Below are 26,790 nucleotides of genomic sequence, written 5' to 3' on the forward strand. Positions count from 1 at the left end.
CCTCCGCACAGAAGTCAACTAAGCTGTCCACCCAGAAATGTGCCACCGACGCAGTCTTAGAAAAGAAGAGAAAGGAAGGTGTCAAGAGCCTGCTGGAAAAATCTGTGGCCATTCTCTAGTCAGCAGCCCTAGGTCCTCTCGGACACCCTGGTTTTCCCCAGAGAGCCGAGGCGCTGAGATGGAATGCTCTGTGTTTTTTAGTAGTTACGGAGGGGGTTGGACCCACGTTGGGGAAGAAGTTGGATCTTTGCTTAGCTTTTCGTAAGTACCATGTCTACAGGTGCCGCAGCTAGAAAGCGCTTCTTACAAGTCTGTTCATTTTGAAGCAAAATTGAAAAGAGTGAACGTCTCGATCGTCCTGGTGCCCCTGGTACACAGAGGAGAAACACGGGGGTTCAGAGAAACCCGCGGCTCCCTTCTTTGGAGAAGCATTAGACTGGCTCCCGGGGTGGGGGGCGACCCCCAAGGGCACTACAAATGAACCTTACATTCAACCTCAGAGCGTCGTCCTCAGCCGGTAGGTGACACTAGAGCCGAAAGGAGAGGAGGGGAAAAAAACGGGGGGCGGGGGGGGGGGCGGTTGGTGCAATCTGTAGCAGTTCGTGGCTCTGGGAGCCCTGCGTGAGGAGGGGATGTTTCCGGGCCTAGAGCAGCCCCCAGAATCTCCCCAAAATCTCCCGCCCGAGTCCCTGGGCCAACTCTGCGTCGGGGCTCCAGCCACTGCGTCCAGGTCCAAAGAGTCAGGAGCCCTGTCTCTCAGCCGGAGGGACTGTAACGGTGGCGGCAACCCTTTTTCCACGAAATCCCGGGGTAGGGTCCCTCCGTCTCGCCCTCCCAGGGGCAAGAATCTGCCAGTTAATGACACTCTTTCTCTCCAGAGCACGGATCCTCTGGGGCTCTGCTGACCCAACAGTTCGAAAGGCGTACCTTCCGCGAGCTTTGGAGGCTGGCGAAACCATGCGGAGCTGGGGGTAGGAGGATCGAGGGGGGTGCTAGGTATGACTTTTGCAAGACACAGAAAGAAGAAGAAATAGACTCAAGAAGAGAAAAACTAAGACTTGAAAAGAGTAGGGTGTGAGGAAAGGGGGAGGAGATATCGTGGCTTTCTTTTCGAGATTTCTCAATTTGGAAATCCGGAGTTCTCTGTTCCAAGCCAAAGGAACGTTACTTGCATCCCAGCAGTTTTGCCGGGCACCGCGGAGGAGGGAGGGTTGGGGACCGCAGGGATACTGGGGGCCGGGAAGTGAGGGGGACGAGTCGGGTGGGAGGAGGGAAGCTGCGAGGGGGGCGAGGAGCTGCGCTTTAGCCTCCGCGGGTGATTTATGCCGGTTCCGGGCGGCCGGGGCGATGGTACGAGACCGCGCCGGGGTCAAGCCAATCCGACGCTCGCCCGGGCCGCTGCATAGTCAATGAGCATCCCCGCACCCGTGAGTTACAAAGAGCGGAGACGGGCGCTGGGGAGGCGCGCCTGGGGCCCCGGGGCGCCGGGGGAACAGCGTGCGCTGGATGCTCGTGGCTGGGGTTGGGGGAGGGTTGCTCCCAGTACGCGCAAGTGGGTGCAGCAGCGTGAGCGCGGGCGCGAGTGTGAGTGTGAGTGTGTGTGTGTGTGTGCGTGTGTGCGCGCGCGCGCGCGCGCGTGTATGTCCTTTCACTGTAGCAGCCGGGGCTCCAAACATTCCTTTCTGCACTGAAAGGTTTTCCTCATTGTTGTTGTCTTTGTGTTCCTGTGTTGCCAACTTACTGGAATTCCTGACGTGGTTGCACAGCAGGGCTCGGGCTGACTGTAGGAGCCAGCTGCGTTTGTGTACTGGGCCGACCCCGCCGTTAATCCCAGAATAACGCCGAGAAGGGGGAAAGAATGGAGGGAGAATGACAGGGAGGGGAGCAAATAAAGCTTGGGGATAAGAGAAGACCTACAGCACGGTCCATCATTCCCACCACTGTGTGTGTGAACTCACACTCTTTTGCACTAGAAAAAGAAAATTTTTTTCCCTCAAACTCGTGCCGCTTGAAAACAGACATCTTTTGCAGCCAGTACCGGTATCTATACCTGAGAATGCCCGTTGCTATATTTGGAGCATTAAATCTAAGAACCAGCATCTGAGAAAGCCCAGGTTAACACATGTGTGTGATTTAAACCAGCATTGTTTCTATGTTATGCAAAAGTGTAATTTCTTTATTTTCCACATTTCTCTGTACATATGTCTATATAAGACTATACAGAGTAGTTTACCAAAAGAAATAAACTTCTGAAAGTGAAATACATTGTGGTAAATTCATGTTAATTGACTTCCTTGATATATTTTTTTACCTATCTGTATTATTTTTTATGCATCTCAACACCACATCACTGGAAATATTTTCAGAGCATTTTTTTTCCTATCCTGAACCAATTTCTGCTTTCTGCAATGGTGAAGAAGTTGTAAAATCTCCGTGCGTAACATCCAACTTCAATTTGCTATTAATTTACTTCCTGAGTGCCATGAAGTCCACTGCCCACTGAACGGCTCCCCATCCCGTGTGCCTAGGACCACACTCAACATGATGGAGTCTGAACCATACACCAGCAGTGTTACTTCTGGCAGGGGCACCGTCATCCACGCCAGAGGCCAAGGCCTTCGTTGTCATCCTTGACTCCTTCCTCTTTTCCCCACCCCCACACGCAATCAATCAGGGATTCTGTTACCTCGAATTCTCTTTTTTTTTTTTAGTCCGCTCTCTCTCACGCCCATCCACTTCTCTCACCCTCACTGCTGGTGGCCTCCAGCCTCTCCCATCTCAGCTGTGGCAGGAGTTTGACAATGGGCTGCTTACTGTCAGTTCTGCCCCACTCCCATCTGTCCATCTATTTTCCATTCTACAAGCAAATGATTCAAAGTGATATTTCTATCAGACAGGTGCTTTCAAACAAAGGTCATGACCCATCAAAGGGTTGTGAATTCAGTTTAGTAGGTCAGACAGAATTATATTCAAATGAAATAGAATAGGAACTAAAAGAGCTTTCATATGAGAAGGATGTGCATTGTTTCACTAGACTCTTGTATCAGATACATGTACATATGTGCATGTCACCGTGTAAAGTATATTTCTTATTATACATCTTGGTCCAAAAAAAGTTTGAAGTATCCCCTTACAAATTACTTATTAATTTTTAAAAAAGGAAGAAAGAAAACAGTGCTCTTTGCAGGTGGCACCAAGTCATGGGCATCTCTCAGAAGAACTGGCACAAGCACCCCAAGAGGGGGGAAGAGAAAGTCCTACCATAAGAAGCAAAATATAAGCAAGGACATGTGCTGCCAGCACTAAGATTGTCCTCCTCCCCTGGCCATGCACACACAGTCCGCACATGGGGAGGCAACAAGAAATATGGAGCCTTGAGGCAGGATGTGAGCAACTTCTCCTGGGACTCCAAGTGCTGTATGTGTAAAACAAGGGTTACTAATACTATCTACAGCACATCCAACAACGAACTGGTCCACACCGAGGCCCTCGTAAAGAGCTGCATGGTGCTCATTGACAGCACACTGGATGGACATTGGTTTTATTCCCACTCGGCACTGTCCCTGGGCCGCAAGAAGGGGGCCAAGCTGACTCCTGAGGAGAAAGATTTTAAACAAAAAACAATCAATGAAAATTCAGAAGAATATAATGGAAGGAAAGGAATGCCAAAATCCGCCATCTTCTAGAGGAGCAGTCCCAGCAGGGCAAGCTTCTTGCACGCATCCTTCAAGGCCAAGGCGCGATGGCCACACAGGTACCTGGAGCTCTAGCTGAGGAAAATCAAGGCCCAGAAAGGCAAAAAATCCTCTTCCCTCCTATCTTAGCTCGTGTGATAAAAGTGTTCATTGTGCTAAAAAATAAAATAATTTTTAAAAAACTGAGAAGTGTTTTAATAGTTTTAGTGATTATTTGGGTATGGTGACATCAATAGATCAGGAGATGACTGCCAAGGAAAAGATAGTTTATTACACTCACCGATCCCAAGAGCGGGAACGTAGGCCACACCTTCGAGAGCCACACACTGAACCACTGAAGCCTTCACCTAGGAAGGGGAAGGGGAAACTATGAACAAGACCTCAACTGTGGTTTTGAAGGGAAAGAATAGGCAGGAAGGGTAAGCAGATTTGGGACTGGCGAGTTTATATTTGAAAATCACTCCCTGGAGGGAACTCCCAAGGCAAAACAATGAGGGAGGCAGAGAGTCAAGGCACAGAGACTCAGGCAGATTGTCATGTTGCCCAGAGCAAGGTATGTCCAGCATATGTATGCAGGGCAGATGTTAAAGCATCAAGATTTCAGAAATGTGGTAAACACAACAGATACCACATGGTATTACTGACAAAAAATGCAGAACCTGAATCTTATCATGAGAAAGCATTAGACAATCAAAAACTGAGGGTCATTCTATAAATAACCAACCTGTATTCTTCAAAAATGGCAAGGTCATAAAAGACAAGAAGGCCGAGAAACTTTTTAGACATAAGTTCATTTTTCTGGAGATAAATGTAACCCACGGCCTTGGGTTGGACTTGGACTGGGGGAAGTAAGAGCTTTAGACATTTTGGGGAAAATCAGTGGCATTTCAATATAGACTGTAGATTGGATAACAGTATCATGATGTTAAATTGTCTGATATTGGTTTTACAAGAGAATATCCTTGTTCCTAAGAAATATATCCTGAAATATTTTGGGGTTCAAGAACATAAGTTTTGCAACTTATTCTCAAATAATTCAGGGGGGAAAGTGTGAGTGTGTGTCTGGGTGTGTCTGTGTGTTAGGGAGAGAGAAAGCAAAAGGGCAGAGTATGTGGGAGTTTGTTCCAACTTTTCTGCAAGCTTGAAATTATATTAAAATAAAATTATTTAAGTGTGTGAAACTTCACATTAAATCACTAGTTCCACAAGGACAGTTCCTCTCTTGTCTTCCAGTGTTTGCTCCTATTATACTCACTGTCTAGAACATTCATCCTTTCCTCTGGGTAACTCCCATTCAACTTTCCAGTCTCATTTAAAATATCTCTTCTTCCAAGAATCCTTCCCCAACTCCCCATACTGACTTAGGAGGCCCCTCTTCCTTTAATGTAAGTGCAGTGTTCTATTTGCTACAAATCTACTGGGGGCGGGGGGAGCTATTATTTCTATTATATAGCATTCACAAAGAAATGGTTTCTCCTTCTCTTCTCTTACCCACAAGGACACATATATTCTGTTTCACTATTTCCTGAATACAACTAATATTTGACCAGGTTCAAGTAATTGTTCAAACATTACATTACAGAGAATTACATAATAAGTTCCTGAAACCCACAAGCAGAAAAGGTGATTAGTACATGTTAACCTAAAGTCAAGTGACATGTGATAGTGGCCCATAGTTCGGTGCCTGAGGAACATGTCCCCAGAGAGTTTCCGAAGTGAGCTGCCAGCCTCAGGGCCCATTCATGATACTCCAGCACTTTATGCATTTGTCCTTTCAATTTGTACATGAACCCAAGATTCTCATCAAGCTTTCTATGTCTAATTAATTTCTCCCAGGTCTCTTCAAAGACTATTTCCCCTAAAGAAACAATATTTTTATTCTTTAAACATGATGCCTCTTCTATTTTTACTGCTTTTAAATAATGGATAATTGCATTGACTTCAGATTTCTTTTGAAATTCCTAAAATTGGCCATCACAGAAATATATGTCTTGTCGTATTTCTTCCTCAAGTGATTTTATGGATGACACTTTTTGATAAGTGTCCCCAGCTTTTCTGCAGTTGCCTGCTCCTACGCACATTATCTGCCAGGAGTATATAAGCAACGTCAAATGTGGGCTTTTGTTCCAGAGCAAATTCAAAATGAGATATGGCTTATCTTGTCATTCTGTTGGCATTTTTTCTATCCTGTCCTCTAGACTGACAGTTTGTAGCTTTCCGTATCTGAAAAACTTGTGTTTTACAGCAAAGTATAATCTTTGGGCAGAGAACGGTGCTGCCCAAAAGGCCATTTTTATAAACTGAAGAGCTTTATCCAGAGAGTCTTTTCTTTGGTAAACTCGTCCGCACATTGAAAGATGTAGGTCTGCGAGCACTTGTTGTTCAGTGCTTCTTCAATGTACTTTTCTCTTTCATCTTCTTGTCCTACATCCTGAAGCTTCAGAGTGAGAAGAGCCTTAATATATGTGTGTATCTTCTGGATTTAGAGAAAATGTTGCGCTACTCTGTAATGCCTTATTAAAGCTGCCCAGACCATAGGTGGTGACTGCATACCCAATGCTGAATTTAGGATTTCCAGGGTCCATTTCCAGAGCCCTGACCTATTCATAGTTCTTTCCCCTACATTTCAGCAAGGCCCTTTCTTCCTCTTAGTCCACCTCAAGACACTACTTTCTACAGCAAGAAGAACTGACAAATGTCCTGCACATGCTCTCCACTTTGTCCAGGTAAATGTGGGCTTCTGCCAACCTGCCCAGGTGGTAACACAGCCAGACATAGTTGCCCTAGGTAACCAGCTTTCTCGTGTCTGCTTGTTTGGCATGTTGTCCTTGGATTAAGTCTTCAGCTTCTCTCAAGCTCTCCACGGCTCTCTCGTTCTAACCTTTCAGGTGTTTCACATAGGCCAGTAGGCTGTATATTCTCCACACTGTATTGGGTGCCTAGGAACTCGGTCTCATTGAAGACCCTGTTTTCTAATTCAGGCATTTCAGTGCCATCAATTAGCAAAAATGTGAAGTGACATCTCAGCTGCTCCAGGCTATCTTTGACCTGATCTTCATCAGCATTCTTACTCTCAGTTGCTCTGAATTAGCCAGCAGTTCTGCAGTGTTTTGTTTAGCTGGATGGGCTCCTCAGAGATCCAGTCAGGCAGGAGGCCCTTCTAAATGCCCTCATCGTCCTCTTTATTTCCCTCAGCCCAACTCTTGTCACTCTTGTCTCCCCATGGCCTCCACAAAGCATCTCCCTCTGCAGCCAGAATAATTTGGGGGAATAATGCTGACCACATCAATCGCTTGGTTGTAATACTCTAATAGTTTCCCCAGTGTACTTGGAATAAAATTCAAAAGTTTTAGCATGGTCTATGAGCTCTTGCATGATCTGACCCCCGGCCATCTTTGAATTTCGTATGACAGTCTAACCACACGGTCCCCCTTAGTTCCTCAAACATACTATCTACTTTCCCAGTGTTAAGGGAAAGATCAGGAGAGAGATAGGCAGAGGTTCACGGAGCTGCCTAAACTCTTGACCATGCTCTAGGTCTAGTTCCTAACTTAGTATATCCTACCAACAATCCTCCTTTTGCTTGAGCAAGATTGTATGGGTCTCTGCCCCTTGCAAAACAGAGCCAGACTGAAACCAGTAAAAAAAAGTGCCAGAAGACACCAAGGTATCTCACCGACCAGACAGCCCCGGTATGCTCCTGATGTAATAACTGCCATCCGCAAGGGAAGAACATTGAATTTATGACCCACCTCCCCTACCTTTTTTTTTTTTTTTAACAACTTCTGACTAGCCAGCCTCATGCCCAGGTAGGTCCTGAGCCACAAGTGCACTGCCTGTTCCTGTGCAGAGCCAGGGCTGACACCTAGCGGGGTACTCCGTGGAGTAGCCATGTTTGCCAAATCAAAAATGGAGACACCAAGTATAATATGACAAGGGGATGTGCAAATATAGTCCTATGAAAAGTCTTGGCAGAGGTTTAAAAAAGGAGGAGGGAATCTAACAAGTCTAACTGATTGAAACACGTTCTATAAAATTAGGATTTCCCTGACATTTTTAGGACTTAAACTCATGAGCACAGGAATCCCTGGGATTCAGGTGGGCCTAAGGCAAGCATAAACTCTGCATGTGGTTTCTGGCATTTCACCCAAATCAGATCTTACAAAATGCAACTTACCAGTATGCTGAGGAGATAGTGAGATCTTTTATACTGTGGAAAACATCCTCAGGGTATTTTAAAGTTTTCCCTTAGCAGTATTTGTCTTGAAGGCCTACAATTAACTTTGCAGTCTGACTTTAAAAAGGGATGAGTATTTCTCTGTTCCATGGGGTAATTTGGCAATATTTGGAGATCATTTTGGCTTGCAAGGGGATGAGGAGGTCCTACTGTCATCTTGGAGGTAGAGACCAGGGATACTGCTAAACTTCCTACAATGAACAGGACAACCCCACCACCTCCACCACAAAGAATTATCTGCCACCAAATTTCACCAGTTCAAGGTCAAGAAACCCTGATACAGTGCGATCAAATGGTCTATGACAACAAAATGTTTACATTGGATTTCAGACCTTTAAATCAAGAACAGAATCATAAAATCCAATTAAAAATCACTTCCACTAATTTCATTTTCCTAATAACTGGGACAATCCAATGGGCAAACGACTGTAATTCCATAGATCAGCGTCCAGTCAAGAAAATGAGACATTAAGATGGGGCCTGCCAAGAAGCATTTCAAAATGGGGAAGATGGATATCGGTTCTCACACTTCAGTGGCTTTAAGTAAATGCAAACTGAACAAGAAGAGTACTTCTCTCCCCTCTTCTCTCTGGTTGACCAACTGCTATTTTTAACTCAAGCCTCAGATCAAATATTTTCTCCTTAGTGGTAAAATCTCCTCCACCTTTTTCCCAGAGGCCTCTTTCATTTCTGTAATCCCATCCCACCAAACACTAAGCTTCATCAGGACATTCACCACACAGTATAAATTCTTTGATTACATTCATATCTCCTCCAATAAACTTTGTACCGTTTGAAGTCTTTCTTAAGTTAACTTTTTAATTACAGATTTACACAAAAATTGCAAAGATAGTACGAAGAGCTCCTATATATCCCACACACATTTTAGCATATTATTAACAACTGACATTAGTATGGTACATTTCTAACAATTAATTAGTCACTATGGATACATTATTATGAACTAAAGTCCATACTTTATTCAGATTTCCTTAGTTTTACCTAATGTCCTTTTTCTCTTTCTGGGCCCCATCCAGAACACCACATTATACAGAGTGATCAGGTATCCTTAGGCTCCTCTTGGTTGTCACAGTTTCTCCAACATTGTTTTTGTTTTTGGTGACTTTGACCATTTTGAGAAGTACTGGCCAGGTATTTTGTATAATGCCCCTCAACTGGGATTTGTCTGATGTTTTTCTCACGATTAGACTGGGGTTATGAATCTTGGGGGCAAGACTACAGAGGTAAAGGGCCATTCTCCCCACAGTATCAAGAGTATATACTATCAAAATGACTTATCATGCTGATGTTAATCTTTCTTTTATTTTTTTTTTTAAGAGAGGAAGGGAGGGAAAGGGAGAGAAACATCAATGAGAGAGAAACATCAATTGGTTGCCTTCCATACATGCCCTACTAGGGATTCAACCTGCGACACAGGCATGTGCCCTGACCAGGAATTGAACTGGAGACCTTTTGCTTCACTGTATGACGCCCAACTGAGTCACATTGGTCAGGGCTGATGTTAATCTTGATCACCTGGCTGAAGTAATGTTTGTCAGGTTTCTCCACAGCAATCATTCCTTCTCATCCTTTGCATTCAGTACTGTTTATAAGGAAGTCATTTTGAACAGCCTGCACTTAAGAAGTAGGAAGTTTTATACTCCACCCACTAAGGGTGAAGTGAGGAAACATTTTTGCACTCCTGTTTATTTACTTTTTTAATAATTTATTTATATCAATGTGGAATTTGGGGTATGTATTCATTTTATAGTTTGGGTTATAATTCAATACTACTCAATTTATTTCTCAAATAATTCTAGCTTTGGTCAATAGGAGCTCCTTCAGTTGGCTCTTAGGTCCCTTTGGCATACACTCATCATTGTAGGGTTTTTGTGTTTTGTTTTTGCTTTGATCATTTCCTTACTTACTGGCACTACAAGGTGTTCTAGGCTCATCTGATATATTTCTACTACAAGGTGCAATGGAATCTCAATGGAAATTGAGATTCCCTTCAGGTATCTCAATGGAAAACATGAGTGTTTTCTTTCTTTTCTTTTTTTATTGTATTTTTCCCATTACCCATTTAGTCCCCTTATACTCTCCTTCCCCCTTGGAGTGTTTTCCAGGTCCATTCCTCTTCCTTGGGGCCCAAACTCCAGTGTTTATTTCACCAGCAACAAAAGCTATAATTAATCCTTTTTTTTAAATAAAGATTCTACTTCTTTGTCTTTTTTAGAAACATTTTTTAAAGATTTTATTTACTTATTTTTTAGACAGAGGGGAAGGGAGGAAGAGAGGGAGAGAAACATCAATTTGTGGTTACCTCTTGTGTGCTCCCTACTGGGGACCTAGCCCTCAACCCAGGCATCTGCCTTGACTGGGAATTGAACCAGCAATGCTTTGGTTTGCAGGCCAGCACTCAATCCACTGAGCCACACCAGCCAGGGCTAATCTTTTATCTTAGCATCCATTTCATGTTAGACATCTCAGTTCAATAAATTGGAAATTCCTTGAGGAGAAAAGTAGCAGAGAATTTTGAACTTATCTCAATGTTTTCCTTTTCTTTCTTGGATCTTGGTCTCCCAACTGCTAGATGTCTTATTGCTCTCCAAGGCCTTTAAACAGTTTGTTTTATATTTTTAAAAAATTTTTTGTATAATTGTGACTATTCTCCAGTCAATAATGTTGTAATAATTATGTATGGTGCCAAGTGGGTACTAGACTTATCAGGGAGACCATTTTGTAAATTATATAACTGTCTAAACACTATGCTGTACACCTGAAACTAATATAATACTGAATATCAACTTTAATTAACAAATAATAAAAATTTAAACAATAAGAGAAAACGAAATGGAAGTCAACAATAGTGAGAGAGCTTTACCCTTCTTTCTTGTCACAGAAAACCCATTTGGCTATCAATGCAGACTGAAAAGTTCCTTCAGATCTTCTCCTGGTTTTGTTCTTTTTAGGGCCTTCAGAATTTCTTGCTCTTTTTCTGAACACTGATAAACCCCTACTCACCCAATTTTCAAAAGTAAATGTATAATTTAAAACATTTATACTCCAAATGAACTGAGGAGGTTTTTTTGTGTAAACCTTTGGGAAAAGGGGTTGCTACATCAGGCCCTTTCATGACAAAAGTATTTCAAGAGGTTGACTCTGTTTATGTCAAGTTGCACAATCAAATCCAACATTTATTTTCCTCCAAATTCCTTATAGCTGAAAGAATAAGAGAATAAATAAAATGGTCAGAAACCACGTAAGTTTTGATTTTTTTTCTGTCATGCAATTATGTCTTCTTTTTATGCCACATTAATTCCAAAAATAACATTGACTTGACTTTTGAAATGTTTTCTAGCAAGTGTTGTATAAGATAGATACAAAGTTGTCTAACATGGCTTTTGCCTTCCAGGCACTAATGATCTTCAACAGAGCTGGGCAAACTACAGGCCAAGTGCACCAACTGCCTATGTTTGTACAACCTATAAACTGACAGTTTCTGTAATTTTATACGGTTGAAAAAAATCAAAGGAAGAATAGCATTTCATGACATGAGAACATTATGTGAAATTCAAATTTCAGTGACCCCAAAACATCAAGTTTTATCAGAACAATGGCTATACTAATTCATTGAAGTACTGACTACGGCTTGCTTTCATGCTCCAACAGCAGAGCTAAGTAGTTACGACAGAGACAGAGACCTCGTAGCCTACATAGCCTAAAATCATTACATCTGGCCAGTTACAGAAAAAGTTTGCCAACCCCTGATCTAGAAGGTGAACTGAAAGGCATATGGATATAACAGTAAATTCAGGCAGGTCGGGCCAAGTACCACGTGAGTGACGCTCACCAGTGCTGAGTGCTGGGAGACTGCGAAGGAGAGCAGAGTACCCAAAGAGGGCATCATAAAAGAAGCAGCTTTCAAACTGGTCCTTGCAGGATAGCAAAGGTTTCAACAGGTGACAATTCAGGAAAGAAGATTGTTAATGAAGGGGAGAATTTGCATAGAGAAATGAAAAGGAAAAGTATAAGCTGGGAAGACCTTCAGGAGTGAGACACCCCAGGTTTAGAATAAAAAGGAATTATTGGGAGCAAAGAATGTGAATATCCCAATGGTTGTCCCTTCTTCATTACATGCTACAAATCATTAATAACCACAAACATCAAATGTTAAACGTAGTAGCACTTTAATTCTTAACACTCTCATCTGGAATTTGGTGCATTACATAAACTATTAGAGCAAAGTGTGTTAAGGAATTGTATACTCTGAGAAATAGGAGACAGTTGATTGCATTGGTCAGTAGCCACACTGTTGGTGATTTGAATAAAATGGACATGAACTTGTATGACTTTGTTCTTGGAAGTGTCACTCTACCCCAAAATGCCCCAGCATTTTATCACTGTATTTAACATGTCAAGTCTACATCCATATGTCTGGTGGCTTTAAAGGCAGTTAACAAAAATGTGCCAGTCTCTAGAGATCCTATGTGACTGCCAAGATGGATGAACTGTGTCAATAATCCAAAGGTCCTGAGCCCCCTGGATTGATGGTCACTAAGTAGTCAAACTTTTACCCCTTTGCAAAGGTGTTTTCTTGGTAAAAAGCTTCCCAGATTATTATCTCTTAGGGGGGAAAAAGCAAAGTTCCAACCTTTGGACCCTGAGATGATTAAGGTAACTGTTTTACTTGATTAACCATGGGGGAGGTTAAAAAAGGAAATGTTTAGCTCTTGCTGCTGCCTCTGTACATATTCGTAGGGTAAGGTGTCTGCTGGGCAAGCTTGGCTGGGCAGGCAGCTCTGCACAGGGCATCCTTGCTGATGCTATGGAAAGACAGTATTTGTAGCAAGTTCCCAGTGCCTCCTAATAATAAAGCCGATGAGCCTACAAAAGCAACCATCACAATTAAGAGCTACACTGCCTGAGTTCAAATCCCAACTCTTACTCTCCTAGCTATCTGACTTTGGCAACATGGCCTTGGCTTGCAACCTCCCAGTAACTCAGACTCTTTATCTGTAAAGTGGGAAGAATGATAGTGTTTATCCCACATAGTTTTGGGGAGGATTAGTGTTCAGTAAGTATCAGTTATTATTATTTGATGGCTCCAATATGTAAGTCCTCTAGAACACCAAGATACCCACTCTTCTCTTCCTGTCAAGGAGCCTTCAGTCTTTCCAAGAGTCCATCCTATTAATGACCCCACATTTTTCATCATATAGTATAAACTCCCATTTCTATGCTCCTTTTCTCACCACCATTCACCAGACCCTACTGCAGTCCTTCATAAAGTATAGTAACTTCAACCTCAGCAAAAGTCTACCCTTTTCATTTTCAAGAGAGATGAACAGGCTAGAGCTCTATGATTAGGGGTATCTACTATAACTGCAGCTGTTACTCAACTGGTGTGCCGCAAAAACTTTTAAAACATGCAATACCTAACAATTTAGTCAGGGGTACTAACCTCTTTTCCTTTAGATTATCAAATAAAAAAAATGACAACAGTCAACACAACAATAGCTGTCTGGTATGAATGAATCAAAATCATACCTATTTTTTTTTTTTTTTTGGTCAGATAGGCAAAACATATGTTTTTTGGTGTGCTACAAAATTTTAGTAATTAGCTTATGTGTGCCATGAGATGGAAAGGTTGAAAATCATTGTATTACTGAATAGTTGAGCTAGAGACCACCTGGGTTGTATTTATATTTACAGCTGAAGTCTCAACGCTGAGAGTGAGGCAATAGATGCCCTTAGATCTTCCAAGAGGTCCCTCAAGATCTATAAAATCTTGTTCATCAAAGATAACTCTTCTGGCTCAAGAACTAGGTGTGTGACTATTGGCATAAGAATCAATGACAAAAGCCTCTAACTTTTAGTACTCAAGAAGTCTCATAAAAACAAATCTAAAAGGGCAGCGATGTAGAGGGGGACATGGTAAAGTATTATCCATGAAGGGTCAGCTGTTTCAAAGAAGCTTCATTGAAGATTGAAGTTCTGTCTTTACTTTAAAAAGACCCGATATAGTGTCTCATTTCAAACTTCTTCAGTGAAGGTGTCATTTTACTTTTGGACTTAGGACTTATGAAGCATCAAGACCCATTTGAGTCACTTAATTAATTCTGATGAAAAGAGAAGCTCCCAGAAAGCAGTCTCACTTGCTTTGGAAGCTTTTTAGTACTACAACGGAGTGCATTATACATCATTAATTTGTGTCTTTTGGGCTGCTATGAATTCATCACCAAAAATTAAAAACAAACCACTATTTTCCCTCTCCCAATTCAAAAAATGCATTTATGTCTTTGTGTTCTGAGTTTTACATTCCTTTGCTCCAAGAGAGAGAACAGTGCTTTGTAATGATATTAAGGCTTCTATGCCTCCAAGGAAAGGAGGGTTCACCTGGACTTCCAAGAGTTGTTGGATCCCTGCAAGACTGAGAGAGGAGAGGGCAGGGTCCCATGAGGAAGAAAAACCTCCACTAGCTTCCCTGAAGTGCCCAGAATGTTGAAGAAGGGGCTGGCACAAGGAAGCCTGTGAAGTTCAAAAGCCTTGAAAACAGCAGCCACACTTGTAGAAATTAGAGATGACCTCAGTAAAGGGTTTCTTTGTGGTCTACCTGGAGCCAATTGGTTAAGGACCAGGGCATGACGAGTATCAAGTAGAGGCAGGAGTGGACTGACAGTGGTAACCACCGTAGTTCAAGGACCCAGTTCTCCCCACCCTGTCCATAGGGCCAGGGTTCTTGTGCAAGCCAATGACAGGTGAGTTTTTTATATTGAATTGTTTACTGACCTTGGCAAACAAGAATTCAGAAGTAGATTCAATTTCATTTCAAATATAACAGTGTGACGAGTTGCTATGGAAAAATTCAAACCTGTTATAAATTCTCTTACTCGCCCATAAAGGAGGAATAATAACAACATGTATCTCAGAAGTTTTTAGTATGATTTAGTAAAGATAAATCTTTAGTAAGATTTAGTAGAAGTTTTTAGTGAAATCTATTGTGTAAAGTATGAATTACTCTTTAAGTGTTTCTTATGCTGTTATGGACACGTTTAGACGTGTTCGGCATAAACCTTCTTTCTCTTGCTGGAATGTTCACTAACCCCTTGCCTCAATGGCATTTCGCTCTCCTTTGTCCTTAAATAAGTTAAAACTCAGTTCATTAAAGCCAGCAGAAGTACATTCTACAAAGGTCAGGAACAGGAGATGGTACAAGAGATGGACCTATGGTCAGGTTCTGCCCTTTTGAGAGTTATCTTCCCGCCCTACACCGACACCCAGTGCTATCATAAGGCCAGAAGCTCACATTGACGTCCAGGCTTCACCTCAGGCCAATTAAATCAGAGTTCCGGGTGTGGGCCTGGGCATTGCCAAGTTGTAAAACACCCAGGTAATTCTAATGCGCAGCCAGATGGAGAGCCCTGGCCTTGGGCATGCTGTTGCTTGGATGATACTAATAACTTATAGACCTGTGCAGACAAGACAACTAAAGGAAGGGCTGCAGGAGGTTGAATCTTCAATTATTCTAAGATTTCTGTTGGCCTTGTTATAAATTTTATTTTGAAAATACGTACCTATGAGAGGGTTTTCTAGGTAAAGTCTATTTGTCCAGTCCAGCGAAATTGATTTAATGCTTTTCTGCACACACACAAAGGATTCGTAATCCTTCCTTGGTGTTTTTGTTATTGTTTTACATTTTTCTTATTATCCATTCTAGGAATAGCCTCTGAAGTTACAGTGACTTTTAAGCATGGCTACTGTGAATGGCAGAAATCTAGCCAAACAATAAAGGAAGCGTTATTCAGCCTGAAAAACCACCACTTTGACTCTCTTGGAAGAATTATATTGAAAGGGAAATGGTTTAAAATTCTGACTTGGAGACTAAAACAAGTTAATCAGGTAATGTAGATACTATTTAGATGTCTACTGAAAATTTGCAAATGTACCACCCTTCTCGGGATTTTAGTAAATGTTCTGGAAAAATTATACTCTAATATTTCTTAAAGCAACTTTATGAGGGAGATGTTATTATCTCCACTTACACAAGAGGAAGCACTTTAAGAAAATCTAAGCAATTTGTCCCAAATTCCAAGAATTAGGAAATAGCAGAGCAGAGATTGGAGCCCTTATCTGTCTGAATCAAAGTCTAGGTTGTTTACTATAAAGCTCCAGGGTCATTTAAACCAAATTCTAGGCCCTTGTCTATGAAGCTCAAGGGTCATTCTAGCCCTCTGCACAACAGCACCAAAATTCTTTTGCTCCCTGCAAAATCTTATCTAACCCAGCCCAAATCCTGCCTCAAACAGGAGTCTCAAACTTAGCAGCCTACAGGGCCCAGGCTGGTAATGCAAATGAGTTGATAGGGATCATTTTTTTTTAAACCCACATTGTCCTATGGTATATAACTTGGCCACTGCTCTGCTTCAGCCAATTATTGTCCTGGGAGAATTTAGCATTGGTATTACCAGCCTCTAATTTTGTAAAAGAAGCCATAAATTTGGATTTTTGTGAGAAATACCTAATTTTCAAATGTTGGCAATACATTTACATACTTGTTTTTAAAAGAATACTATGTGCGACAACATTGAGCAGGTTAAATTATGTGAACCACAGTTTGGGGAAAGAAGAGAGATTCATTCAGTATTCTTTTTTTAATTATTATTATGGATTTGAGTGGAGGGGGAGAAGGGGGAGAAGCATCAGTTTGTTGTTCCACTTATTGATGCATTCGTTGGTTGATTTTTTTTAATGTGCCCTGACCAGGGATTGAACCTGCAACCTTGGCATATCTGGACGATGTTCTAACCAACTGAGCTACCTGGCCAGGATTCATTCAATATTCTTATCTTTTTATTTCCAATACACATTAGTTGCTTTATGTACAAGTAAATGACTTTCTAGACAACACCATGACATATGTCTGTGAAAGAAAAAAACAGTCAGCTCATTAATTAATCAGAGTCTCACTTATACATTTACCATGGAAATAACTTTTGGTGATCTTAAATCAGATTTTATTCCTTGAAAACAATGGTAAACATATGAAAGTAATGTATACTAATTACTGAACATATAAATATAATATGAAATTTATGCATATCTCCTTTGACAACAAATTCACTGGAGTAATTTTAAGCTATATTAAAATCAACTCAATCCTTCATGGCAACAGTTCTCTTTACTCAGATAGTAAATAGTTCTCAGATAGCAGCAGGCCAATGCAGACAGTATCAGGTCAGGAGGTATGACCGGTTTTCCCTCCAGAATGACAATTTAAATGAAAAGCCCTCAGGTTGAATTACAGCAAAAGGAAAAAAATTCCTATTTTCTAAAATCTCTCTCTAACTTTGACTCTCAGATCTCTGAACTAGAGATAGGGCTGGAATGTGGATGCAGACGGGAGTAGTAGCACGGAATCTTTTCAATGAAAGTGCTTCTAAGCGCACATTTTTTAAAGGAGTTTCCCAATATCATTCAATGGAAAAAAGTATTTAATCTCTGGGTCTCACAATAAGTACTGAGCCAATACTTTTATCTCCTTGTCATTTACACCAGCCATTTATATTAATAACTATAGTATTCTCATTTGTCCCTTTGTTTTTGTTTTCTTTCAAAAAATGTCAAACTCATAGAAACAGAGAATGGAAAAGTGGTTGCCAAGGACTGGTGCGGGGTGGAAGAAATAGGGAAAGGTTGATAAAAAGTTACAGACTTTCGATTATAGATGAATAAGTTCTGAGAATCTAATGACCTAATGTATAACATGGTAACTATAGCTGATAACACCATATTATATACTGAATTTACTAAGAGAATAGAACTTAAATGTTCTCACCAAAAAATAAATATGTGAAGTAATGAATGTGTTACTTAATGGGGGGAATATTTTCACATTATAGACATATATCAAATCACCATGTTTTACAATTTAAATATCTTACAATTTTATTTGCCTGGTATACCCAATAAAACTGAAACAAAAAAAATTAGGGAGCCAAAGACAGTGAGCCAAATTAAAATGCCAGCAAGGGTCTTGCCATTTCTGAATGTTCCAAACAATGTAAGGAGAGCATTTTTCATTGTTAAAATTGATGTATTATTTTTCAAATTAATGTCTCTCTTGTTTTTTGTTTCTTTTTATTGTTATTCAGTTACAGTTGTCCCCATCCCCCCCCCCCCGCCGTTGCTCTCCCCTGCCCTGTCCAACCCCCACTTCCAAAGACAATCCCCTCCCCACTGTTCTTGTCCATGGGTCCTTTGTACATGTTCCCCTCCTTTCCCCCATTACCCCCTCCCCTCCCCGCTGGTCCCTGTCAGTTTGATCTTTATTTCCATGTCTGTGGTTCTTTTTTGCTCGTTTGTTTGTTTTGTTGATTATGTTCCACTTATAGGTGAAATCATATAGTATTTATCCTAACGTCTTTCTTGTAGGAACCAAAAAAGGAAACGTAAAATTGAAGGAATTTACACTACACTTCAAAAGGATTTTTTTAGCAAAGAAAAAGAGAAGCTTCATATGAGGGGTTGTCATATTTTTTTTTTAAGAAAAGTAGTTCATGAATAGGAAAACAGAACCTTCAGACCACTGTCACTATATTTCTAGAAAGCTGACAGTTATTTTAAATATAAAATGGCCCAGGTTTTCTAAAATTGATTTAGAGTTTTAAAATCTATAAAAGTGCAAGAACTGCTGACTCTGGTGGGCTATCAGGATGCCATATCTCTCATGGCAAAGCCTTAATTAAAACTTTTAAAGGTGGAAATCATGGCGAAAGATCAAAGAAGAAGAAATAGGTGGCAGGCCATAGTCAGTTCTACAGCAATAGCATTCAGCCGCCTCCTCCTCTTTTTTCTTGATAAAAACCTATTAATTCCCACTCCCTTCTGTGCTAACATTCATTTCAAGGAAAATATGCTTGGACCTCCTTGTACATGCTTTTCAGTCTGTGAGGAGCAAAAGTGTGGAAACATACTGAACATCTGAAATAGCTCTGCTCAACTCACAGTTGTGTGTCTGGCACCTCAGTCCCTCCTTCCCTCCTCTACCCACCTACAAGGTCCTTGCAAGGTCCAGAGGAGGGATTATCATCCCCCTTAAGACCTGGAGTGGAAAAATCTGATAACAGCACCGCAGAAAGTTATACAGTGACCAAAAAATTTCTAACCCTAGCCTCATAGCAATAAACAGAAATCTACTTACTAACCCCTGTGTTTTTCTACACAATTTGGGCAAAAGATGTCTGTAAGGATAGATTTTTACCTGAAATATTTCTGTTTTTTAAAGATCTTATTTACATTTTTCCCCCCAGTAGAGGGGAAGGGAGAGAGAGAAACATCTATGTGAGAGAGAAATATCAATTGATTGCTTCTCGTACCCACAACCAAGGCACGTGCCTTGACTGGGAATCGAACCAGCAGGAATTTACTTTGCAGAAAGATGCCCAACCAACCAAACCACACCAGTCAGGGCCTGAAAGGTTTTTTAAATAAATATGCTTATTTTGAAGAAACTGGACTTTCAGGAGAGGATGAAGGGACAAATTTGGAGAATTAAATATGAGGATTAAATATGACAATTCTAAAATGTGAACCTCTACCCTACGACTACTTCTTTCCATTCTTACTTTAATGTGGATAAAACAGTACTCAATATCTTACACATAGATGGCACTTAGCCAATCTATATGCTCTTAAGTAAGCTTTTTTTAAATTAAAGAGTAAAATATATTCACAAATCATTAGGTATACAGTTAGGTCATTTTTCATTTCCAAATTAATCCATGTAGCCAGCGCCATGTCAACAAACAGAACATTACCACCACCTCAGAAAGCTCCCTTCATGAGCCTTTTGGGTCATGACACCCTCTTCTCCACCAAAGAGTCACCACCGTTCTGACTTCTAACCACAGATTCATTTTAGGAAATAACTGTATATATTTTAATGCAATCGAACAATGTCTTCTTGAGTACTTGGCTTCAGATAAAATCTGCAGATATGTATTGAAACAGGATAGCTGTCCCAGGCACTCATTGTTTCACTATTTGGCTTCTCTGAGTTCTACATAGTGTGAACGAGAAAAGGAGTTCTCTGGAAAGGAACCTCACAATTTATGATCTGATCATGAATTCCTAACTGGGCAGGCCACGGTGGGTAGACATGCCCAGGACTCTTACTTCTTTAGCGAAAGTTTTTAAGCCAGCCCTGTCCATTGTTCTTGTGCATCTAGGTTAACACACCTTTGAAATACCAGAAGTAATACTCCTGGAAGGAGGCTTTGACCCTCAAGAGAGCCCATATTCTTGTTAACTATCCTGTAATCTGATGCCTGCCTTGCTCCACTCACCTCCGTGTAATCTTCCTTACATTCCCTCCTTAATTTCAAATGCATAAAAGAAGCTGCGAAACTATTTTCCAGAGCATTTGAGATCCTTCTCTGTGGCATACGTCCTCAGTTTAGCTCAAAGAAACTTACAAAGATCCTCTACAGGTTTGGATGTTTCTTAGGCTGACAATAGTAAATATCATTTGGAACAAAAAACCCCAGATTTAGTTCCTGCTCTACCATAATTAGTTGTGATCTAGATGGAGTAACTTCTCCATTTTGGCCCTTAAATTCCTCTTTGTAAAATAAGTATAATTAGGAATAGTACCTGTTCTCTTCTGAACAAATATACTCATCAGAATGAAAATATTAAAGATCACTTTCAAGTGTGTGTGTGTGTAGTTATATAGTTATATATACAAAAATGTATTTATATTCATTTATATTAAAATTGAATAGATTCAGTTATATAAATATAGTGTATAACGATATGTAACTAGAGAGAGAGATTTATAAAATATTGTGCCTTTTTACCTTTCCTCAAAGACAAATATTCGTTACAGCATTATGGCATTATACATGCAGTAATAAGGACATATCTGGGGTCCCGACTCTCATGCTGTTTCCAGTCTTGCTGTAACTGAAACAAAGAAATTAATGACAGATTATCCAGTACCAGCGACCTGTGAGCAGACAAGGGCACCTTGATATACAGAAAAGGTGGGCATTGGCTTAGACCACTGGGTGACAATCCAAAGTGCTGAGCAGCCTCACAAGATTCCACATTGGTGCCATGGTTTTGAAAAAGAATGTGCACATGAAATTGGTGGCATCAGCACAGAGAAAGGGTGCAACCTAGAATATGCTGCTTTTGCAGAATGTCTGCTTGGGCAGAAAACGGTGGACCCTCAGAGTGCCGTCAGGAGGCAGCAGGATAAGCTCACAGGGGAGGGGAAGCGCGTGCCTCGGGCTGAGCCCGGAGGACCCTAGGCCCTGAGCAGAGCGTCTGCGCATGGCTGGAGGCTGATTTTTCATGTTTGCTCTTCTCCACTGGAAAGTTTATGTGCTGACAACCTCTTTGTGAAAGTGTCTCAAAATAGAAGGTTGCACCTAAAAAAAATTTAGTTAATTAATTAATGGAGAGAACGATAGGACTAAATACATATGGGTCTTTAGGCGACAATTCTGCCCAAAGGGACATGTAATTCAAAGAAATAGAGGCGCTTTATATAGAACTCCCCAGTAGAGGAAGTTTATCTAGTGTCCTAAGCCTTAATGATCTTTGCTGTTCCTTTACTCAATGAGAATTTTTTTCTCCCCTGAAGTGCTCAGTGCCCTTATCTATCTTATCAAAATCTGTTATTAAGATTATTCTCATTAACATGTAAAACATACCTGGCCTGAATGTCCTCTCTCACAGAAGTGTTTATATTTATATAGACATTTTGATTTGAAGGGGTGAATTTCTAGTTACAGAATTTCAAGTATCAGAGAGTCAGGAGAGCAGGTCCTTTTATACACAAGGAACAACTAAAATCACTCTATTCAGATAACCAGGAAAGCAACCGTCTCTCCTAACATGAGTGGACGCTATTCACTGAGCTCTTACAATTGGATGACACTGTACCAATCCCTTTACAGACATCATCTTGTTTATTTCCACAGGCAGTACTATTATTATCATTTTTATTTCACAGATCAAGAAGCTGTTAGGTACCTAGCCCAAGGGCACACACACTAAAATTAAAAAAAAAAAAAAAAGAAAAAGAAAGAAAGAAAAAGAAAAAACAAGGCACCAAATCTCATATTTGCCTTTCTGAAAGGGCGGTCAGACCCTGGGTTTGGCAGCAGTTACTGGCCAAAGGCAAAGGTAGAAATTAGAGGCCAAAGTCCCCAGAACAGTCTCAGGAAGGGAACACCTTCTGGGTTATTGGTGGTGGAGGCCTAAGAGGCAAGGAAACAGCCGCTCTTTTTGTGATGCTAGCACCTCCAGCCCTCCTCCTCTGGGCTGGACCCTCTCAAAAGCTGCGTTAAGTTCTGAAGGCCCTGATAAGTTAAACAGCAGCAAGGTTTTAAAGGTGCATTGAAATATGTCTCCGAAATGCCAGAGGTCCCTGAGTTAAAGTCATTCCCAGTCAAGGTGCTACTGAAGCCTCTGAGACCAACAGGGACTTCAGTTGCACATGAAGGGCAGCCTCTGAACATCCTAACCGCGCAGGTAACACCTAACATCCCCTCTGGACTTCAGCGCCAGCTGTGTCTCGTAACTCCTAGAAGGCAACGCTGCAGAGTCACTCCAGATAGGCTTGTTTTATACTGTTTGTGGAATTATAAAGCCCCAGGGGCTTTTCAAGGGGCCACTTACTAACCAAGGTTTCTAAATACTGTGCAGAGAAAGAGAACACCATTTGGTAACAGGTATCCCCCAGCATTTAACTCCCAGGATATCTCTTAATGATACCAAGAGATCTGAAGCAAACTCTGAAAGAGCTCAAAAACAAATTAATTCAAAACCCAGGAACAGCCTCACACGGTGCTTGGGACAGGAGGGGATGCTGATACCCAACAGCCGAATACAGCCACTCCAGGGAGTTAGGAATCACTGGCTACCCGTTGAAGCTATATCTCAACACATGCTGATTACATTGGTTTTAGAAAGATTACTGGCATTTTTTCCAGAATGGTCTCAATGTCAGTCCAATGTAGTGGAAGGGTAAATTTGGGGCCACAGCAACCTTCAATAACTATAGACTCATTGGGGGCAGCCCTATTTAGAGAATGACAAATTTATGTCTTAAACTTAAATTAGAAAAAATAAAAATATGCTCAATCCAGTTCACTAGTTAAGAAATGAATGAAATAAAGCAGCATTGTTTTAACTTAAATGAGAGCCCTGGTTGGTGTGGTCTGGTGGATTCCTAGTCAGGGCACATGCCTGGGTTTCAGGCCAGGTCCGCTGGTAAGGGGCGTGCGAGAGGCAACCACACATTGATGTTTCTCTTCCTCTCTTTCTCCCTTCCTTCCCCTCTCCCTAAAAATAAATAAAAATCTTTTTAATTCAAATCAGAGGTTTTTGGGGTTTTTTAAAAATGTTAATTCCAAATATCCAGACTTATCTGATGTTATGTTATGTTATGTTGTGTTATGTTGTGTTATGTTGTGTTATGTTGTGTTATGTTATGTTATGTTATGTTATGTTATGTTATGTTTTCTTCTGGGCCCTTACAATGCTATGGTGTGTCTTAGGGGTTATACTATAGCTGTGGCTTGGCTTAAGGAGACCATCAGCTTCTAAGGAGACTTATCAGGAATTGTAAGATAAACAGAAGTCAGAGGTATGTTTGAGATTGTTGAAGGGGTTTGGAAGGAAGGAGGAGGAAAAGTAGCATCAAAGACTTGCAGACCATCAGAGGAGAGGACGTCCAACTTGTCTACGTTCCATTTCCTCTAATCTGGATTGGCATGCCTGACTAAATTCTTGCCTTTGGTACCACTTCTAAAATCCTAAGTGATGAGAACATCAGACACTATTTATTATCTGGGAAAAAAAAAGGGTCTCAATTCTGAAGGAGGCAGATCTATATTGCCTGATACAAAGTAACTTCCAAGATACATTATTAAACATTAAAAAAAAATGAGAGTTTCAGAATTATGGCATATATATTGTGCCATTTGTGGATAAAACACAGAGCTGATATGTATGCATAAATGCTTGTGTTTGCACAGCATATCTAGATTGTAGAAGGATACATTAAAAAGAGAAAAAGGTAAGGGGAGCCTGGAGCTGAGATGTGCTCCTACACTTACACCTTTTGTAGCTTTGCCTTTTTCCTGGTTTGAAGGGTAATTGTAAAAATAAGTGCACCATTTCACTAAGAGAGCTCTACTTTCCAGACCAATATTTGACCTACAGGAATTTTACATGGTCAGAGTACTGGACAGAAATAAAGCTACCCAATGTTGTCTTACACAGCTAGTCACGCTTACCACAAGAGGATCTGAAAAGTGTAAATGTCAGTTTATTTTTGTTAAATGTGCTTTACTTTGCTGCTGTTTTTTCAATAGAATTTATTTGGGGTGGCAATGGTTAATAAAATTATATATGTTTCTAGGGTACAATTCTATAATATATCATCTGTATATTATATTGTGAGTTCACCATCCCAAGCAAAGTCTTCTTCCTTCATCATTTATCACCCTTTACCCTCTTTTGCTGTTACTTTGCATCTTTTTTTCCTCCTTGGATTTTCTGAAAATTAAAATCTTTACAGTGGTGAAAGACAAATTATAAAGTCTTTAAGACAGAAAATGCGTTATTGTGTCAGTTATTAAACAAAATTTCTCCCTTAACTCCCTGGAGAATTACAAAGAAAAGCTGAAGTCGGTTACAATTTTCATTCTGCAGTTTGTGAATATGGATCAAGATTGACACCCAGTGGCCAAATTTAATCCTTTTTTTTCCCTTCAGTAAAAGTCCTTTTCTATGTGATGAGTCATTTTCTACATTCTTCCTTCATCTGTTTTGATTAAAAATATTATTTAAATTTATGACATGTTAACTGAAAGTGAATTGTACTTTATAAAGCCAGATTAAATTAGTAAATCTTACTTCACACACAATTAATAGATTTATTTCTATATCCTATTTGTCTGCATTTTTTACCTAACATTAAAGAGCAATTATCCTTTAGTTGACAAAATAACATAGTTAATATCCAGTAGAAACTAATAAGACAAGTTGGAATTATGTAGCAAAAATAATTAGTATAATTTATATCCTTCATTTTCCAATATCAAATAGCAAAATTACCAATTTCTGGTAAGTTACTTGTAATAATTTAAAACTGAATAATTTTAAAGTCTTAGAGGTTCATAAAATATGCTAACTAGGGAAACCTAACATACCTCTACTTAAGGAGAAGGAGTAAAAGGCATAAAACATACAATTTTATAGAACAATCTCTTATATAAGCATTTTAGAAGTTTTGTGGTAAGGTTTAGATGAATGTGCATTATGGCATTCATTTTAATGGCTCTAAAAAGAGAAAGAAAAAATTTTAATTTTTATGAAATTAATTATTTTAGCAATAACTTCTGAACCATTTAACATCATCCCCCAACAAGAAATAAGTGAATTTAAAAGTCAGAAAAATTAAAGTTCAAATTCTAGCTGGGTTATCTTGGGCAAGTCTCAGCATTATAAGAAATTTCCCTTATGTATAAATTGGAGCTATTAAACTTGCCTTGTAGGGTCATTGTGAGGATTAAATGAGCTGCATTTTAAAATTTTTATCACAGTTCCTGCAGATAAACATAAAACAGTAGCTATTATTACTTCCAGATACCAGAAAAAGCAAGGTTACAAAAGCCAAACCCACACAAAACACATCCCTTCTTGAAGCACCTTTGCAGGACCTTCTTCGGTGCAGGAGAACAGTGGCCCCACAAAATCCAAAAGAATAAATAAATAGACCAATTGCTCAAATAATCATAATAAGATCATTTACATCTGGGTTATTACACAATATTTTTATGGCCTATTTACTTTTACAATTATTTTTGATTTATCAAAAATTAAAATGAGATTGAAATGCAGGATTCTCCAAACTGTTTTCCCTTCAGGGAAATAAAAAGTTTAGTGCATCCCCCACAAATCTTTATAGATGATATATGCAAATTAACTTACTGATGATTGGGCACAGTGGAACAAACAAGGACTTTGAGGACCCCCATCCTGCACTGAAAACTGCTCGTCCATTCCTGGCTGGCGTGGTCTTGGCAAAGCCCTTTTATCTCCCTGAGCCTCAGGGTCCTCTTTTATCAAAGGAGGGTGATTATACCTACAAAGGATACTGTCCATAAAACACAGTGCCTGGAAAACAGTATCATTATTACTTAGAGTTGAAAGAAGTTTTCAATAGTCCCATAACACACTAAGTCTGAAGGACAGTCTCCCGGATTTTCAAGTCTGGGAGACTTGCTGAAAGCCACACAGCTGGCTACTGGCAAATCCAGAACCATCTTGTTCTCTTTACTGAGCTGTTGGCAGCCTCAAAAAGGACACTGACTGAAGTCACACAGCTGGGGAAGAGGAAACGCCCTGATAACCGTTTCAGTCTGGCTCTAAATCACGTGCTCTTTCTGAAACATTTCACATCCTGATCCTCTGGGACTGAGAATTAAAATCTGCCATCAAATTTCCCATAAATTGTACTCTATAGGTAATCTATACAGAGATACAATAAAAAGTTACCCATATATTGTTGTTTCTATATGGCTAAAAAAGAGTACCACAAGTCACAGAGAAAAATATGTCCTACTACCAGCACTAAAAATTCCTTCAAAACATTTAATTTTTAAATCTATACAATGGGGGCTCGGGACGGATGCGCAGGGTTCCCGGCCGGCCGGCTCCCTGTGGCGCCGTGGGAGTGCCGTCCCTCCTGCTCCGTTTTCCCCGTGTCTGGCTGTCAGGGGCTTGCATGAGCCAGAAGCAGCAGAAGATGCTGGCAAGCTCCAGGGGGGGGCCCAT

At 40.5% G+C, this 26,790-nt stretch overlaps 1 pseudogene; it reads right to left on the reverse strand.

Moving 5' to 3' along the window:
- Positions 1–496: 496 nt before the first annotated feature.
- On the reverse strand, positions 497–26,790 carry LOC129061899 (interferon-induced protein with tetratricopeptide repeats 1-like; annotated as a pseudogene).

This window comes from Pteronotus mesoamericanus, unplaced genomic scaffold (genome assembly GCF_021234165.1).
Source record: "Pteronotus mesoamericanus isolate MK-2021 breed Mesoamerican mustached bat unplaced genomic scaffold, CSHL_Meso_final scaffold_651, whole genome shotgun sequence".
In the NCBI taxonomy this organism is placed as follows: domain Eukaryota; kingdom Metazoa; phylum Chordata; class Mammalia; order Chiroptera; family Mormoopidae; genus Pteronotus; species Pteronotus mesoamericanus.